Genomic DNA, 18,773 nt, shown 5'->3' on the forward strand with positions numbered 1-18,773 from the left:
TCACTCACACGCACTCACCCTCACGCATCACCCTCATGCGCCCTCATTAACTCACTGTCACTCAGCCACCCACACTCGTACATCATCACTCAATCAACCTCACTCATTAAACCTCACTTACTGACTTAGAGCCTCAGTCAGTCACCAACATTCATACTCACCTTCTTTCACTCATCCCACTAATCCACCCTGACTCACCCAGTCTCACTCAGTCTCACTTACCCTCACTCACTCACCCCATTCTCTCACACTCACACACTCACCCCACTTACCCACCCTCACTCATCTAATCTCACTCACTCTCACTCACAGTCACTCACTCAACTACCCACCCTCAATCACCCAGACTCACCCCCACAAACTCAAGCTTAATAACCATCTCTCTGTCTCTCTCTCACTTACGCCACCTCACCCATTCAAACTCACTCAAACTCACGCATCTACCTTCACTCACACACGCTCACATACTCATCATCACTCAAAAACACGCACCCTAACTCACAAATCCTCAATGACTCATCCTCATCAAACACTTTCACTCACTCACCCTCACTCTCCCACCCATCCACATTCATTCTCCCTCACACACCACCCTCAAAAACACACCCTGACTCACTCAGTCTCACACCTCACTTACACAGTTACATTCACTCTCTCATCCTCATTCACTCAATCTCACTCACATTCACTCACCCACCACCACTCACCTTCACACACCCTCACTCACTCTCCCTCATTCTTTCAATCTTGCTTACCTACACTCACCCAGCCACCTTAACTCACATTCAGCCACCTTCACTCACCTACCCTCTCTCACACCCCCTCATTTACTCACGCTCTCTTATGCGCAAGGATATTTTGTCCTTGGAGGGAGTGCAGAGGAGGTTCACTAGGCTGATACCGGAGTTGAGGGGGTTGAGATATGAGGAGAGGCTGAATAAACTAGGCTTGTACTCGTTAGAGTTTAGAAGGATGAGGGGAGATCTCATTGAGACATATAAGGTGATGAAAGGGATGGATAGGATAGAGGTGGAGAGGTTCTTCCCGCTCAGAAAGGACAGTAGGACTAGAGGGCACAGCCTCAAGAATGGGGGGGGGGGGGGGGCTGCAGTTTAGAACCGAGTTGAGGAGGAACTTCTTCACTCAAAGGGTGGTGAATCTCTGGAATTCTCTGCCCGTTGAAGTGGTGGAGGCTGCCTCGCTAAATATATTTAAGACGTGGTTGATGGGTTTTTGATAAGAGAGGGGATTAAGGGTTATGGGGAGAGGGCGGGAATGTGGAACTGATCCACTTCAGATCAGCAATGATCTTATTGAATGGCGGGGCAGGCTCGAGGGTCTAGATGGCCTACTCCTGCTCCTATTTCTTATGTTGTCTCTCACCCTCACCCACACTTAGTCATCCTCAATCACTCATCGTCTGAACTTCACTCACTCACCCTCGCTTACCCACCTGAATCTGTGTGGGGAAGGTCTGCAACGAGAGAGAAGAAAGATCTCAAGTGGCAGTTTGGCGTTGAAAGGTGGGAGCTGCCCTGGGAGTGCAGAGAGCTGGAGGGAATCGCTGGGGGCTCGGGGCCAGGGGCAATGTCAAAGAGTCGGAGGAGAACAGGAGGCGAGGGAAAGGGCAGAGAGACCAGTGAAAGGGGACAGAGCTGAAAGAAAGGGCAGAGAGATGGGGGAAAGGGCAGAAAGACCAGGGAAAGGGGAGAGAACCAGGAGAAAGGCAGGGTGGCACGAAAAAGGGCAGGGAGGCAGGAGAAAGGCCAGAGAGCCGAGGCAAAGGGCAGAGAGCCCAGGGGAATGGGCAGGAGAGTCAGTGGGAAAGGTCAGAGAGCTGGGGGAAAGGAGAAAGAGGGGAGGAACCGGGGACAGAGGGCAGAGAGCTGAGGGAAAGCGTAGGGGGCTGAGGGAAAGAGCAGAGAGCCGGGGAAAAGGGCATGGAGCTGGAGGGAAGTGTAGAGAACCAGGTGGAAATACAGACAGACAGATAAAAGAGAAAAAGATCCACTGTGGAAGTCAGAGAGCCAGTGGAAAGGGCAAAGAGCTGGGGAAATGGGCAGAGAGCGGGCGATGGACGGGCGGACTGAGGGGGTTTCAAACTAGAGCTAGCATCACAATCAGCTCATCTGTAATCTCAGAGAATGATAGAGGAAACTTCAGGGCCCGAATGACCAACTCTTGCTATGAATATATGATCTTTCAATTAGTCAATGTTGGATTTATTTGAATTTATAATCACATTTAGAGATTCCTGATCATTCAGTAAGTATTCATTCCGGAGGTATTATTGAAGCAAAGTCATTAATCTCCGTTTTGTGGAGTGAGGGACAGTGAGTTGGAGAGAGGAAGGGGCACCAATCAGTTTGAACACAGGCAATTTCCAAAACTAGTGTGGAGATGCCGGAGTGAGGTTGATGTGGGCACAGTAAGAATTCTCGCAACACCAGGTTAAAGTCCAACAGGTTTATTTGGAATCACAAGCTGTTGGAGCTCCCTCATCAGGTGAGTGGATAGTCTGAATGAAGAGAGAACTTCTTCATCACAAAGTGTTGTTGTTGAGAACTAAATAGTTGCTGCAACAATGGAGAAAATTTTTGCTTTTCTCTGTTAATCCAATAAATGATATACCATATTGAGATTATCAGGATGTTTTCTCTTCTCTCTAATTTGATAGAAGTGGAGACAGGGATATGAGTTTCTACAGAGATGACGATTCCCAAATGATAGAAGTAACATTACTTCAAAGGTGGATGAAAGATTTAATCGGGAAATATTAGGGAAAGCTCATAATTCTAATCAGTGTTCGAGATGGAAACATGAAAAATAGAAGCTGGAGTAGGCCATTCGGCCCATTGAACCTACTCCACCATTCACTTTGGTCAGAGCTCATCAATATCCTGATCACACCTACTACCCATATCGCTTCATCCCTTTAACGCCAAGAGCTATATCTAATATAGAAACCTATTTGCAACAACACGTTTGTTGACTTAATAAACGCAAATAAGAGTCTAACTTGTTCAATTGGCTATTCTTTCCAAGCGAAACAATCTCCGCCCAATCTCTACGGCCTGGTCTCCTACTGTCAGCAAAAGAACTCCGACGGCTCCATCATCTACGGCTGTTTGGCGATGGATTACTCTCCAGATGACTCCAAACTGACCTGGAAGAAAAATGGGCAGCAGATCACCAGTGGGTTTAAGACTTACCCGTCAGTGAGAAACACGAAGGGAACCTACACCCTGAGCAGCCAATTAACCATCAGCGACTCAGCGGGAGAATGCCCCAAAATTGACTGTGAGGTTCGACACAGCAGTTCAGTCAAGAGCGTTAAAATACCTTGTAAGTGTTGTGCAGCTTGTTGAAGACTGAAACACTGTGGTTAACATGTAGGGTCTTGGTTATCACTCTTTTAAATAGATGTGCATAATCCGGACCCCTGGATTGTTTCGGTCAGTGTCTATTGACTGCAAATGAGTTACAAATGAAGACAAAAGTTTAATTGATCCACATCTTCTGCAAGAAATGACTAATATGTTTTATTTTTCCTGAAGATCTAAAAGATATCCATCCAACTGTTATCCTCACCGTGAGTTCCAGTGAAGAAATCACAAGCAGCAAATTTGCAACCATCTTCTGTTCAATCATCGATTTCCAGCCAAAGTCACTGACGGTGAAGTGGCTGAAGAATGGGGAACCCGTGCATTCAGGAATTGTCACCTCTCCCGCCTGTCAAGTGAACGGGAACTTCTCGGCCAGCAGCCGGCTGACAGTCTCCGCTGGGGAATGGTTCAGCAAAGCGGTCTATACCTGCCAGGTCACTCACCAAGGAAACACTCAGAGTCTGAACATTAGCGCATCTCAGGGTAAGAGATTCAAACAGAAGACAAAGTATATCATTCCGATGTTAATTGGAATAAAGGATCTGTTAATTTTGGTTAAAAGCGTAGAACAACTAAATTATTGTCATGTAGTTTTTTTGCATTAGGACAGTGCATCGTTCAGAATTTAATCAGAAAAAAACATTTTTTTTGTTATTTCTTCATGAGATTTGCATTTATTTCCCAAACCTGAGGGTACTTAAGTGTCACTCACGTTGCTGTGCATCTGCAGTCACATGCATGCCAGGCCAGATAAAGACAGCAGTTTTACTTTGCTGAGGATCATTTGTGAACTCGGAGGGGTTTTACAACAATGGCTTCATGATATCCATTCGAACTTTTAAAATACAAATTTCAAACTTACAGTGATGAGATTCGAATCTGTGTCCCCAGAACCTTGCTCGAGTTTGTAAGTCTATTGACAACAGCATATGCCACTGCCTCCCCTTCAAAGAGTGATCTTTTCCGGTTTGAAGTAATATAGTGATTGAGGTGGCCTTGCTGTCAGCTTTTTCCTGAGACAGCTGGTAAGATTTGGAGAAACAAAAGGTTCGGATTGTTTCACAGGTCACAGCATAGGGGTAAAATATTGGAAAGTGCATCCACCCTATTTATAAACCATCGGCCAGTACTTTTTCCCTGAGTTTCCCTGAGTATTTGTTTGGGAATCCTGCAATGTTGAGTCATGAAAATTGTACCGCTGCAACAATACGTTAATAAAGGGAATAAGTTCATAGAACAAGTTGATTGTTCATCGCCGGTTGAAGCGGAAAGGCGATAGTTAGAGATTGAAGGTGACTTCGTTTTCTTCAGGCTGAAGACTGCTGTCCTGTTTCTGAAGGGTGAGCTTGGGTTGATTTTCATTTCTCATTCTCAGATCCTTCCCAGTGCCATGTTCCTACAGTGAAGATACAGCCACCACCAATAGAACAGGTCTTACTGGAGGCGACCGCGACCTTAACCTGCATCATTTCTCATGCTCCTGATGGCGTTAACGTGTCCTGGATCGGAGAGAGGAAGTATTTGAAATCAGAGATTGCCGAAAACCCGGGAGTGGACCCTGACAGCGTGATCAGCAAATTAAACATCTCGACACAAGCCTGGCTGAGAGGGGCTGTGCTTGAGTGCGTGGTGAGCCATCAGGATCTACCGACTCCTTTAAGAAAATCCATCCACAAGGAAACAGGTGAGCTGAGAGACTGAAAGAATAAATGTGTTACTGTGTCGAGTAATGGTCAATATTTAGCAGTCAATGCAATAATGGTCTCCCCTGAGTAGAAACTCGATTAACTAAAGACTCTGGGCCTATAGATATTGTTACGGGGAAATTTGATGTGTCGAGGAATGAAAAGTCAACTGAAGGCGATGCTATTGGGTTTAGATCAAATAAGGAGGGGCGAGACTGATCTGGAACATAAAACACAGAAAACTAAAACAAAATGTAGATCAGTTGGGCCGAACAGCCTGATTCTGCGCTGGAAACTTTCGGAAACTCCCCAGTCCGCCCCCCTGAGTTATTTGAGAAAACAATTGCGTTCACCTCTCCTCCAAGCTGCAAATCAAAAATGGAAAATTTTACAATCGAAATTGCAGCATATTTTTTCTGATATCTAACCAGCCGCTTCATTGTCTCCAGAATTCTCTAGTTTATTGATATTTATTGTACATTTTCTGCAGATCCAAATCCGCGGGAACCGGTCGTCTCTGTCCTCCTGCTCTCGGCAGAAGAAGTCTCCGCTCAGAGTTTCGTCTCCCTCAGCTGCTTAGTGAGAGGTTTCTCCCCCCGAGAGATCTTCGTCAAGTGGACCGTCAACGACAATCCGGTGAATCACGGGAACTACAGGAACACCGAGGTGGTGGCGGAGAACGGCAATAGCTCCTTCTTCATGTACAGCCTGTTATCCGTTGAAAAAGAGGAATGGTCCAGCGGCGCTTCTTACTCCTGTGTGGTGGGACATGAAGCCATCCCCTTGAAGTTCACCAACAGGACAGTTGACAAATCCAGCGGTAAACTCAGTTTTATGGACATTTCCCTTGCACTGAAGAAAATCGTTAAGCCATGTGATTGAGAATCAATTCTTTCCATTAAAAACTTCAACAAAAATAATAAAATATTTTCCCCTAACGATAAATGAAATACCCAATTGCTTAATTGATTGTTTTTCAGTTTTACTTCCATTATATATCTTTGGTTTGACTCAGATGTTTCCAGTTTCGGGCCCAAGTCTTGTTGAACCAGTTCACCCTGCTCAGATAGACCCTGGGTTCGAGACAGAGTAGAGCCCATTCATCACAGGATTCTGCAAAATCTCTTTACTGACTTTCCTCTCGTTGAGGAAAAATCCAACAATTTCAACACTTCTGACAAACAAGCACGACATTTAGATCTGGGAGTTCCTGCTTCTCTCATTGTCCATGTCTTTATCCATGGATACCAGCGTTAAGCTGCTGCACCGCACCCACTGGGAACTGAAGTGAGGGTCACACAGAAACATGTAGTACTAATCTCCCCATCAGAGAGAGGGAGGGTGAAATTGCTAACATACCGGATTCCTACTCACCCAAGAAGAGAGGGCAGAAGCAGTAGCTAACCCATGTACCACTACTTCCTCAATGAAAAGAGGAGGAACGTTTAATCCATTGTACCTCCACTTCCTCAGTGGTTAGAACCATCAGGGACATTACTTCACCCGGTAGAGAGAGGGAAACTCTGAGTTCACTCTCCTACCTCTGCGTTTGGAAGTGAACGGCTATCTACTATAAGGACCCAACAGCACAAATTAGCTCCTGGTGTACTTGCTCCAGGTGCTGAAATATCATTATCTCAATCATTGTAATACGTATGTACTTGTGCAACATGATTTAAACATGATTCAATACTCTTGTTCCTGTTAGTCATGTTTTGGCACAGATTTCCCATGATACAAATTTAAACAAATAATAGAATCCTCACTGATTTTCACTTGTCTGTCCCTGGGTTTCTGAGATGCATAAATGATTTATTTCATTCGCGCTCCTGATGTCACCGTGGCACTGACATAAAATAAATTCATGCAGCAAACACTGACGATATAGTCCATTATTCGTATTGTTTGGATCATGTTCAGTTAATGATTGCAGTAAAACTTGGAGCAACAGTTAAAAAGTACACAGACTGACAATACTGCGCAGGAGCGTCATAATTATAAGCACACACATAGACGTGTGTGTGTGCGCGCGTACACACACACACACACACATACACACACATCGACACAAATGCACAAATACACGCACAAATACACAAACTCACACATGTGCACACAAATACAGAAAGACACAAGTAAATACACCCAATCGCATGCAGATCCCCCCCACCCCCCATCACACACACACACACACACACACACACACACACACACACATACTGAAAAACGGACAAGCACATTCAAATACAAACACAAAAACACGCAAATGCACAACACACATAAATGCATATACAAAAACACAGAGAAACATGCATGCATAAAATATATATTCATACGCCATAAGTACATGCAAGATATGCACAAACAGACACAAACACGCACGCTCACGCAAATACACTCATGGGTAACACATGCGCGAAGAAAAATATACATACACAAATACGCACAGTCACAAATACTTCCATGCACAAATGGATAGAGGGACACATACATTCATTCTGTCTCTCACCACACGCACACACACTTACACACCCAGACACACCCACACCCACACACACATACGCACCCACACTTACACACACATATACACACACCCACACACATACACACTTACACACCCAGACACAAGCACACCCACACACACACATTTACACACACACACACAAACACACACACAGTTACACAAACACACACAGACCCACACACATACACACACACACACACACATACACACACACATACACACGCACATGCACTCATTGACATGCACTTGTACAAACAGGCAGAAAAACAACGTGAACACAAATAATCAAATATGTACAAACACACACGCGCACACACTCACAGGCACACAGACACAGACGCGCGCACACACACACACACACACACACAGACATGCAAACACACAAGTACAACACACGCGTAAACATATGCAAATAGGTGCACAGGTCCAAGCTCAAACAGATACATGTATATTCACATTATAGACAGAAGCACTTGCATGCAGATGCACATACATACACAAGGACTTACGTACACTCAGATTAATACATGTTATCAGATTTTCACACTGACAGGAATATAGATACAGAGACATGTAATGTTCTATACATTAACACTCAAACATGGAAAATACACATAAACACATTAACAGACTGCACATAGATGGCCAGACAGTCAAACTTTTACATGCCACATATTACTATGCTCAAATAGAACAGAACACCATAGCACACACTGCTGCACACGGAAGCACAAACATCGTTATGAAGAACTATCAACACGGATATACAGACAGTAACATGTGAACAGACTCGCACACACAAAAAAGGATGGAGGAACAGACTCACACAGAATGGGAAGGAAACCATCCTCGTGTGACAGAAATTAACATATTAAAATAGGCATAAGCACATGCACACATTGTGAGTGGCATGAGTAAACATGTATAGACTTCACACAATAAGAAGCATGCATCCACAATGTCAGCCGAATAAAATATACACAGACCCAGACACACAACAACACAAATCAACAAGCAGAAGCAAATGAACACGTTCATTAACCCTCATGCACACACATTAACGCAGGACCAAAGGTTAATGCAGACCACGAGATCCTCATGCATATGCACACAAACGCAAATTGCATCGATAAACACGTTGAGAAACTGAATTTAACCTCACGATCTACCAAGCATTTCCACCACCAATGAGAAAAGATCGGAAATTACATCCCGGCTCTTAAACAGCAGCATTCACAGTTTACAGATCAGTAAACATCTGTGAAAACAATCATTGATCAGTGAACGTTCCTCCACATCAGTCATAACATTCTTCAATGCTATGAAATGTTCAAAAATGAACTGACACTCAAGAAAACATCTTCATTGCTTCTGACATGGACTGTCCAAGGAATGTAAAGAAAAATCAACTGTGAAAATAATTACGGAGATCGGCTACTGAGTGCCCTGAACTTAATAGTAGATATATGTTGAAAATTATACAGGTATTACATTAACAGTGTATGAAGGAGAACGGGGGAAAGAAAAATAACAATAAGATTCCCTGGATCAATAAAGTAATCTAATTTCATTTCCTGGTCTCCATCCCCTAGACTTCACCGATCACATATGGATTGAAGACAATGAGGATAATAACAGCAACATCTGGACAACCGCTTCCACATTCACTGTCCTGTTCTTCCTGAGCATGTGCTACAGCACTGCCGTCACTCTGGTGAAGGTGAGATCATTCAACTCACTCACATTTCAAACTGGCAGAATGGATTTGAAAATCTCTCAATGTTTCACTGATTACAAACTCCAACATTAATGTCCCGCATCATAAACACCTGCTCCAATATTGTATTTTTCTTTTACAGATCAAACAATGAGTTGAATTTTGAACACAGTAGACTTACCACAGATGATTATCAAAATCTCTGGGTGACACAGATACAATATCTGCTATCAGTGACTGTATCAGAAAAAAAATTCTCAGGTTGTCATTCTGAATCTGTAACTGAGGTAATGGTAGACATTATTTCAGTTTTCAGTGTGAAATGTACGAGGCACTTTTGTTTTAATGTAATTGTGGCTAATAGTTTAAATACCATGTATAATTAAGAAACTTTTCTCATTCCTCATTCATATCTGATAATTCCTCTTTCTATTAAGATCCTGTTTCCTCTTTCTGGTGTATGTACCAGATGTACAAATATTGATGGATTCCCTGTGCACGTGTTCTGTTCTCAGTGTGAAGCTCGATCGTTATGTTCACTTTTCTTGCTTAAAACAAATGTCGCTGTAAAATATTCTCTGAATTTTAAAAATAAATATTGAATGAAATTTTTACCAACTCTGGCTTGGATTAATTCCTTTCTCTTCAAAACCCAACAACTCTGCCCCATTTTCCCCATTATACGGTTTTCCCCTCTTTCCCAGGCAGGGATTTTTCCCAGTCAAGTGTGGGATGTGGTTGAACTCAAGACCCTTCAGTGAAAGAGCCACTCTGCCACCCAGTGACCCATCCGTTTAAATACACATTCATCTCTGCCTTTTCATGATAAAATCCAGAGACGTGAGTTAATAATGTGGAGAACAGCGGCGATTTCACGCATAAACTGGTCTGTCACTGACGAGTTTCAGGTAATCCTAAAAAGCAAAATGCCATCTTCATTCGAGACCGATGCAGGACTGTGTTTGGCAGAAGATAGTTTTCTATGCACTGCCTCTTGAAAAAGGCCATCAGTGTCGCTGTAGCGTGGGTTACCAGAGTGTATCTCTCTTTATATCGTCCGATGAAATACTTCCCAGGCAGGCAAACCACAAGCTGGATAGAGGAAACATACAGAACAGATATACAAATCATGACGTGAAACGAAGAAATTGAGGTGTATTTCACTTAAAAACATCATCGATTACAAATTTCTAAATTATGACTAGTGTTGTGGGTAATTTGACAATTTGAGATTGTCTTTAACTATAGAGAATATAAAACTCACGAGACAGATATCTATGTGTGAGGGGGTAACATTAATTGAAAACAAAAGCAAAATATACAGCTGCCTGGAGATCACCAAGAGGATTAAGTGGCTCTGGAATAGAGCGGCAAGACCTTTCCTGTGAATCTAACTTGTACAATCAATAACAGATCAATTATAGATGTTCTTACCGATCATTCCCACCTCATATTAGATTAAAACCAATTACATTCTGTCAACATACATCAATAATAATTCTTGACACATTTCTCAGTCAATCACATTTTACATCCCTCTGTAATGAGATCTAATCCGTCCATTTAGTACCAATGTTGACTTCCATTTTGGTTGAACTCACTTCCCTCTGCTGTGTGGCTAAGAACTCTCATTTAGAGGTCAATGTGAAAATACCCGCTGACTCATTCGCAAAACTGGACAAACACGTGATCCTGGGTCCCAGTACGATCTATTCTGTGTGTAAACATTGAATGCCCCCATTCATAAAGTTGCAAAATGTATTCCCTCGCCAGAAACTTTCAGATAATAATTTTGCTAACTACGAAGATTCCCAGGCCATTGGCTCTCAACTCTTCAATTTTACCATCACGTCTTACAGTGACTTGCTTTTGGCTGAAATGAACAACAATTTATTCAATACATAAATTACATTTAAAATATGAGCATATATGTTTTATAATCATAACTGTTAATTTAATTCTCCTATTGCATCCACATATGTGTAAAGTATTTTCTTCATTACCTTATCATCATTGTTTCAAGATTTATTTTGTTTTTTTTTGTAGTGTCTTATGTGTTATGTCAAAAACCTTGTCAATTGGTTAACAATTTCCCCCCTTCAGTCGTATGTCAGATAAGCACATCATGGATTACAAATTTTCCAATTATGACTAGATTGGGATCTATGGAATTGACCACAGAGAAACAAAAACGCAGACGTTTCAGAAAGCTGGGACCCATTGGATACAAGTAACCACTTATTCTCCGAGACTGGGGCCTTCTGACAAAGATATTTCAGCTTCACATTCGGGTAAAGCAAACACAGATAGACTTTTTTCTCTTATTGCTCCATGAGATAGGAAAAGACTCCACTGTTCAGAAAACACATTGACTGTCTGGCTGTAACCATTAAACATCCCCCACTGCCTTCTGTTTCTAGTATGCATTTCTCCCTGTTCAGATTCATTCCCCCTGATACTAATGCCCAGAATTCACTGAACATCACCTTAGGGACCCTCTCTCTGTGTTCTGTTCTCTCTGATACCATCCACCTGAAATCATGGAAATCCCACGGGATCTGCCTCGTTCCCATTTGCAATTTAATGTGCAATACTGTTTTATAGGTAACTTATCTTCTGTTACTCCCCATATACCACATGTTAATTCTGAACGTCGCTGTATGAGATTGGTGTTATCAATGGCTCTATCGTTCTGATGTTAGATGGCAACATTTATTGTCTTTGTAAGAATGGGAGACATTGTGGTGTTATCCTCTGTGTAAGCAAGTCGGGTTTCAAACTTGACTTCTGTCAACAACACATTACTAGTCAGTATCTGGATCATATAATCAGGTTCAACCGAAAGCAAGAGGTGAAAGTGGAGAAAGGGAAAAGCAGAGCCTTCTTCAGTTCATTTCGGAACTTCGTTTAGGCTACAGCATAGATAAAAGAGCTTTTGCATGAACTGAGTAACTGGAGCATGAAGTGCAGGTCATTGACATCCAGGCTGGTGAAGTAGGCCTCACCCTTAAGTCGCACGTAGAGGAAATCTTCTGTCTTAACTGCTGATGACAGCGGCTGAGTGACTGTAATAGAAGTAATCAATGTCTGGTCCGCGAAACAATGCCTCCTAAATCACAGAATGTTAACAGGGCACTCAATGCAATCCAAAAACACATTAAAGATTCTTCAACTTACGAAGCCCTATTTGCGTATGTATCAGACTACATACATAAGCAAACAAGGTGATAAAAGCCCTATTTGCGTACATAAACAAAGGTATACGTGCCAAACTGCACAAGCAAGTAAATAAAGGTGATGCACAGTAACTCACGTAATCGCGTGAAGTACTCGGGAACAGCGCGTGAACACTCTCAGGACTGTCATTGATTGGATATCAGAGCAGAGGAATGAGCCTGATCAACTCATTCCTCAGCCTTTAAAAAAAGGGGATTCCCATTGTCTCGGTGGACGCTCAACCGTGGGATAAGCGCGCATCGCCCGGTCGTTATCGGGACAACGTGTTGGTCCTTCACCGAGACTGAAAAGGGCTCCCCAGTCGTTGGAAGGATGAAGGCACAGTCCTGATGGTAAATATACGTAACTCTTCTTCTTAATACCGTCTGTATACTGCAATTGTAGCTGTTCTTCTTCTTGAGTGCTGAATACTTTCCGTAAACTGTAATTGTAGCTGTTCTTCTTTTTGAGTGCTTAATACTGTATGTATAATGTAATTGTATACCATAGATAGATAAGGATAGATAAGTAAGGATAAATAAAGGTCCGAAGTGTGAGCCTAATCTTGTTGTATACCGAATCATTCTCTCGCTCTCTTGAGTCTCCTGCAAAATTATAACTTTCGTACCTTAACAGTGACAGAATCTCTACGGCCCATATTTGGATAAGTGTTGTCTTGGCCCGGAGGAGGTGGAGTCGTTAGAAAAGATTCTCCACTCCAGTGCAGTGGAGAAGTTGAAAAAAGAAAACATAAATAAAATCGCGTTAGAACTTATGATCTGAAATCTTTGAACATAAGAACATATAAGAACATAAGAAATAGGAGCAGGAGTAGGCCAACCAGCCCTTCGAGACTGCCCCGCCATTCAGTAAGATCATGGCTGATCTGTCGTGGCTCAGTTCCACATTCCCGCCCTCTCCCCATAACCCTTAATCCCCTCTCTTATCAAAAACCCATCAACCCGCTTCTTGAAAATATTTAGCGAGGCAGCCTCCACCACTTCAACGGGCAGAGAATTCCAGAGATTCACCACCCTTTGAGTGAAGAAGTTCCTCCTCAACTCCGTTCTAAACCGCCCCCCTTTTATCTTGAGGCTGTGCCCCCTAGTCCTACTGTCTTTTTTGAGCGGGAAGAGACTTTCCACCTCTATCCTATCCATCCCATTCATCATCTTATACGTCTCAATGAGATCTCCCCTCATTCTTCTAAACTCTAACGAGTACAAGCCTAGTTTATTCAGCCTCTCCTCATTGCTCAACCCCCTCAACTCCGGCATCAGCCTAGTAAACCTCCTCTGCACTCACACACTTGAGTTCTGAAGGCTCACAGGTGGTAGAAATCTGCACTTTCTAGTTCCATGTCGCGGCCACCAGAGGGCAGGAGGATTCCGTGTTGGGTCCAATGTCGGGAGAATTACAGACTCACTCGCACGGCCAGGAACAATATTGAGAGAATGTAATTCGAAGAACAAATGTTGAAACAGAAATATTACATTAGATTTGACAGTAATTTTTTTTTTCACGGAAATATCATTATGAGTTGTTAAACTGTTGATTTGCTGAAACTATTCACGTTCATTGAGCTTGGCGCTCGGCATTCTTTGTGATGTATGGCGGGCAGTATGTGAGCTGCAGACGGAAAAGAGCCGCCCATTTCCAAACAGTCGAGTTAGTAACATTGGTGTTTTCAGTTACCAGTGTTTTCAGTCTTCAAATGTTGCGTTTTTTTTCAACAAGTATATTTTGGTAAAGAATCCGAAAGTGTGGGCTGGTTGTTCTAGCGGTATAATTCTCACTTTGGGTTATTTTGGTCAAAGTGTGAGAGGGTTGAGCCCTTCCATGTTATTTCCCCATTGCCCAAATCGCAGAGTTTACTCACGTCATTCCAGTGCAGCGGCAGGATTGTTTCATTTGGGGTTTGGTTTGTGAATCTGAGCACAAACTGCAGGTAATCCATCAGCACGACAAACCCGCTTGGAAAACATTTTCAAAAGGGCTGACTTGGAAGGAGACATTTATTTTGTCAACATTCACCTGTTCAAGGGATAGTATAATTGTCCGTTTAGGCAGCTGGCCAAATGTTTCTTTTCATTCATTAACGAGATGTTGGTGTCACGGTTCAGGCCGGCATTTATTACCCATAACTTATCACCCTTCAGAAGATGGTGGTGAGCTGCCTTCTTGAATTGGTGCATTCGATTGTTATAAGTACATCCATAGTGCTGTTAGTGTTTGGTGGGAGTGGGGGGAGGGCGGCGTTTGCCGTTATCCAAGCACCTTGTCCCAGTGACAGAGAAAGAACAGCGATATTTTTCCAAGGCAGGATTCTGATCGCTTTGGAGAGGATGTTCCCCGTGGTAGCGGTATTGAGTTTGGAAACTGTTATCTCTGGCGCACTTGGTGAAAGTGCTATCTAAGGCGTACTAATCAGGCAAGTGGGGAATATTCACTCAGACTCCCGACTTCTCCTTGGAAATGGTGGCCAGGTTCGAGGGAGTCAGGATGTGAATCATTCACTGCAGGATTCCCAGCCTCTTATCAGCTCTGTCACTGCACAAACTGATAAAATGTGTGTTGATTGAAAAATAGGAGCATTTCCTTCTCTGCGTAGTGTGCAGAGAATTTTCAACACTTTTTTTTCTGAATGCATACTGAGACTCATGTAAAATCTAATGGCATATGCAAGCAAAATATTGTGTTCAAGTAATATTCGATTGCCGACTCTCTGAGGGAGTGGTTAGGTCGTCTTACTGTTTTACTGTCACCTGATAAAGAAGCAGCGCTCCGAAAGCTCGTGATACTAAATAAAACTATGGACATTAACCTGGTGTTGTGAGACTTCTTACCGTCTTTAGCCAGCAGTTTGAATTCCAACAGAGCGGTTGAACACAGCAACTCAGTTCTATACCAATTAGGGATGATTGTAAATGAATAAAGACAATCTCAGTGGTGAAACTTTTGTTTACAAGCACTCGTCTTTGACAAAATTTCGGCCCAATTTCGAAGCATCCGACAATATGTAACAACTGGCATAAGCAGTTATGTGGGCCAGTGGCGCAATGGATAACGCGTCTGACTACAGTTCAGAAGATTCCAGGTTCGACTCCTGGCTGGCTCGAGGTTAAGCTTTCCGTAAAGGCCACAAATTCTACCTTATATTCAGTAAAATAAGTGTTCGATAATTTAGACGTATGCAGATGAGCTTTCATTAACATTGGGAATGGTAAGAAATATAGGAAATTTAAAACAAATGAAATCTAACAGCGAAGCATCATAACAACATCCGGTCGGGTGGGATCCTGGAGAAAGTAAATGAGGGAAACAGAGAATCACAGAATGATTCCACCAGAGATGAGGCGATTCCAAGGTTATTTGCACGATTCACATGCGTTGTTGGTGAAAGGGAACCAGAGGCCGTATTGTACGTATATTTGAACAGAATCACAGTTATCAGGTTGGTCGGCTGGAAAATTGAACCTTATAAATCGAAACAGTGGAACATAGGAATTCGGAGCCGATGGAGGTAAATTCAGCCCTTTGGTCCGGCTCCACTATTCTATTAGATCATGGTTAACATCTCCTTGATCTGAAATCCACATCCTCACCTGCTCTCCACATCCCTTTAATGCATTTCCTTTATCAAAAATAAATCTCTCCCTCCTTGAAATTATGCAATGATTCAGACTCCACCGCGCTCTGGGGCAGCGAGTTCCCCCAATGCACCACCATGTGCAAGAAGTAGTCCCTCCTCATTTCAGTTTTAAATCTACCGGCTGTCAAACTGTACACGTGACCTCTTGTTATGGATTGCCCCATAAGAAGAAAGTTTTGGTCTAGCTTTACTTTATCAACCCATGTAGAATTGTATGTACCTCGATCAGATTCCCCCCTCACTTCTAAACTTCATCAGTTTATGAGACCATTTCACCTCACTATCAATTCCATGACCCAGCTCAATCCGTGTTGCCATTGGCTGAAGGAGGCAATAATGTTCCATCCAAACAGGACATGTTGAAATAGGAACGTGTCAGAAGTGAAAAAAAGATCGAAGATGAAAATAAGAAGCAAAGGGATATATGTTAAGTCAGTTTGAAAAACACTGTTCACTGGTTTCCCTGGTAGTCCAGTGTTTTGTGTTCAGCACTTCCCCACTGATGTGTAGTTTCAATTCCTGCCGAAGAAAATAAGATTATTTGATGTCAGCAAACCATTAATAATGATCTGATTTACTCTCTGATCGAAAGCAGATCTAGTAGAATCAGCTGAGTGAGGTTTGCAAGATTCTATCAGAGCTGGAAATTTCACATGTGAAACCGTTCAAGAACAAACACAGAAAGAGAAGTTCAGTGATAGACTGCAAAATACTAACGATTGAGATGTTGTTGCAAGGTAAAATGGTTTAGACACTGAACAATAAAACTTTTCCCTCATTCTGCATTGAAAAGCATTTGGAAATAGTTCTGTCCGGTTTCGAACTGTCAGAAGCGAAAGTGGTTCTCACACTGGAGTGTTCGTGCATGCTTTCATTGGCCAAACACATGGATGGTGCTGAAGCAGATGGTGTCATGTTGCGGGAGAAAGCTGTTTGTGATGACAGTGGTCTGGTGTGAGAAGTAAAGTAACAAAAGCAGCGTGGATAAAGTAAATTCTAAAACACGCTGTAAGCTGCTGGTCTGGTGGTTAGAGTTTGACTTTTCCCTGCTGTTCGGATTACTGATCTGAAATTGAAAATTTATTGCTCCCATCCAAACTGTGAAAATAAATGTGAGTCATTGCCTGGATGAACATATAAAACATAATTTCGCCACGTGTCATTAAGTTCAGATCCTGAGCACATTCAACAGGCGATTCTCTTGTCATTTCTGGCAGGAAATTGGGGAGAGACAAGTTTAAGGATAGTTTAAATGATGCCAGCCCTTCACTGCATGTTACTGTGTGCAGCTCATCGTGTTTCTGATGTGAGATGATTTCTGTTTGTTACTAAGTTCAGAGTTACCTGGATCAGTGAAGGAGCAGGCTCAATCCTCCTGATGGCCTTTTCAAACTCCATTGTTTCAATGAATTTCAGTAACATTATCTCAAATGACATTATTGTGATAGCATTTCACGTGGTAGCGTGGCCGAGCGGTCTAAGGCGCTGGATTAAGGCTCCAGTCTCTTCGGAGGCGTGGGTTCGAATCCCACCGCTGCCAAAGTGGATTTGAGTTTTGGTCTCACAGCTCAGATTGAATGCAGGAATGTGTACGGTGTCGTTTTCGTCAAGAACAACGAACAGAAACATTACCAACTGAACAATTTGCTGGGGTAAAGCAGTGTGTGCAAGTGGCCGCTTTCGAGAGCACACACACAGTGAATTTCTGAGTACCGAGTTAAACACTCTGATGAAGGAGCAGCGCTCCAAAAGCTCGTAATTCAAATTGTTCTGTTTTACTTTAACCTGGTGTTGTGAGAATGCTTTCTGTACCCACTTCCATCCAACACCGGCGTCTCCACATCATGATATAATAACAGGATTACAAACAGTGAGACTGTATTAACTGATCAAGAATTAAGATGATGGACTTGCATTTTTTAACTAAAGCTGTACACTTCCCATCATTCCTCGTTCTAACCAGATATTTACAGAATTAACCCGGACCTTGTGATAACCACCACACTCCAGAAACACGGTGATGACTCAGGGCGAGCAGACCCGGTTTACTGGAGAAACAACTAGACTGGCTCCAGAAGCCTATCTTTTGCCCACAGCAATTGATATTACATTGTCTCTGCTGGTTCCTCCTGTCAAAATGAATAATGATGTTTCCCACTGCATTAAAGTTTTGTAATAATATGTTCGAGAAAAAAAAATTCATGACGTTTAAAGCAAATCAGATCAACACCTGAAAATGATGCATAAACGAATGGGCAGAAATCATTGCTCTCTTAGATATTTGGGAGACGGAAGCTTCTACTTTACCAGACAGCCGAAATAGCTCAGTTGGGAGGGCGTTAGACTGAAGATCTAAAGGTCTCTGGTTCAATCCCGGGTTTCGGCAGGATCCCATTGCTGGTTTTCTCTGCAAATTGCATTTTGTCTCGCACTGTCTTCAAACATCAGTTCACACAAGCTGCAACAGACCAAATACCCATCGCAATTTCCACCCTGCCAGATGTTGTTATATTTCCACCTTGTTGGATTTCGCTTTTTAAAAAACTTCCTCTATTTCTAAACATTCCCAATGTTAATGAAAGGTGATGGAGGT

The 18,773-nt window shown here is 42.7% G+C and overlaps 1 long non-coding RNA gene and 3 other non-coding genes across 4 annotated transcripts in view; all 4 read left to right on the forward strand.

Annotated features, from left to right (window-relative positions):
• LOC145362544 (uncharacterized) overlaps positions 1–18,773 on the forward strand; it is a 538,269-nt gene that overhangs the window by 211,655 nt on the left and 307,841 nt on the right. The window lies entirely within an intron of this gene.
• On the forward strand, positions 15,574–15,646 carry trnac-aca (transfer RNA cysteine (anticodon ACA)). The gene has a single exon. It is a non-coding gene; the product is annotated as a tRNA-Cys (tRNA).
• trnal-aag (transfer RNA leucine (anticodon AAG)) lies at positions 17,639–17,720 on the forward strand. The gene has a single exon. It is a non-coding gene; the product is annotated as a tRNA-Leu (tRNA).
• On the forward strand, positions 18,494–18,566 carry trnaf-gaa (transfer RNA phenylalanine (anticodon GAA)). Its single transcript has one exon. It is a non-coding gene; the product is annotated as a tRNA-Phe (tRNA).

This window comes from Carcharhinus amblyrhynchos, unplaced genomic scaffold, assembly GCF_965287045.1.
Source record: "Carcharhinus amblyrhynchos unplaced genomic scaffold, sCarAmb.v2.hapA scaffold_38, whole genome shotgun sequence".
NCBI classification, from domain to species: Eukaryota; Metazoa; Chordata; class Chondrichthyes; order Carcharhiniformes; family Carcharhinidae; genus Carcharhinus; species Carcharhinus amblyrhynchos.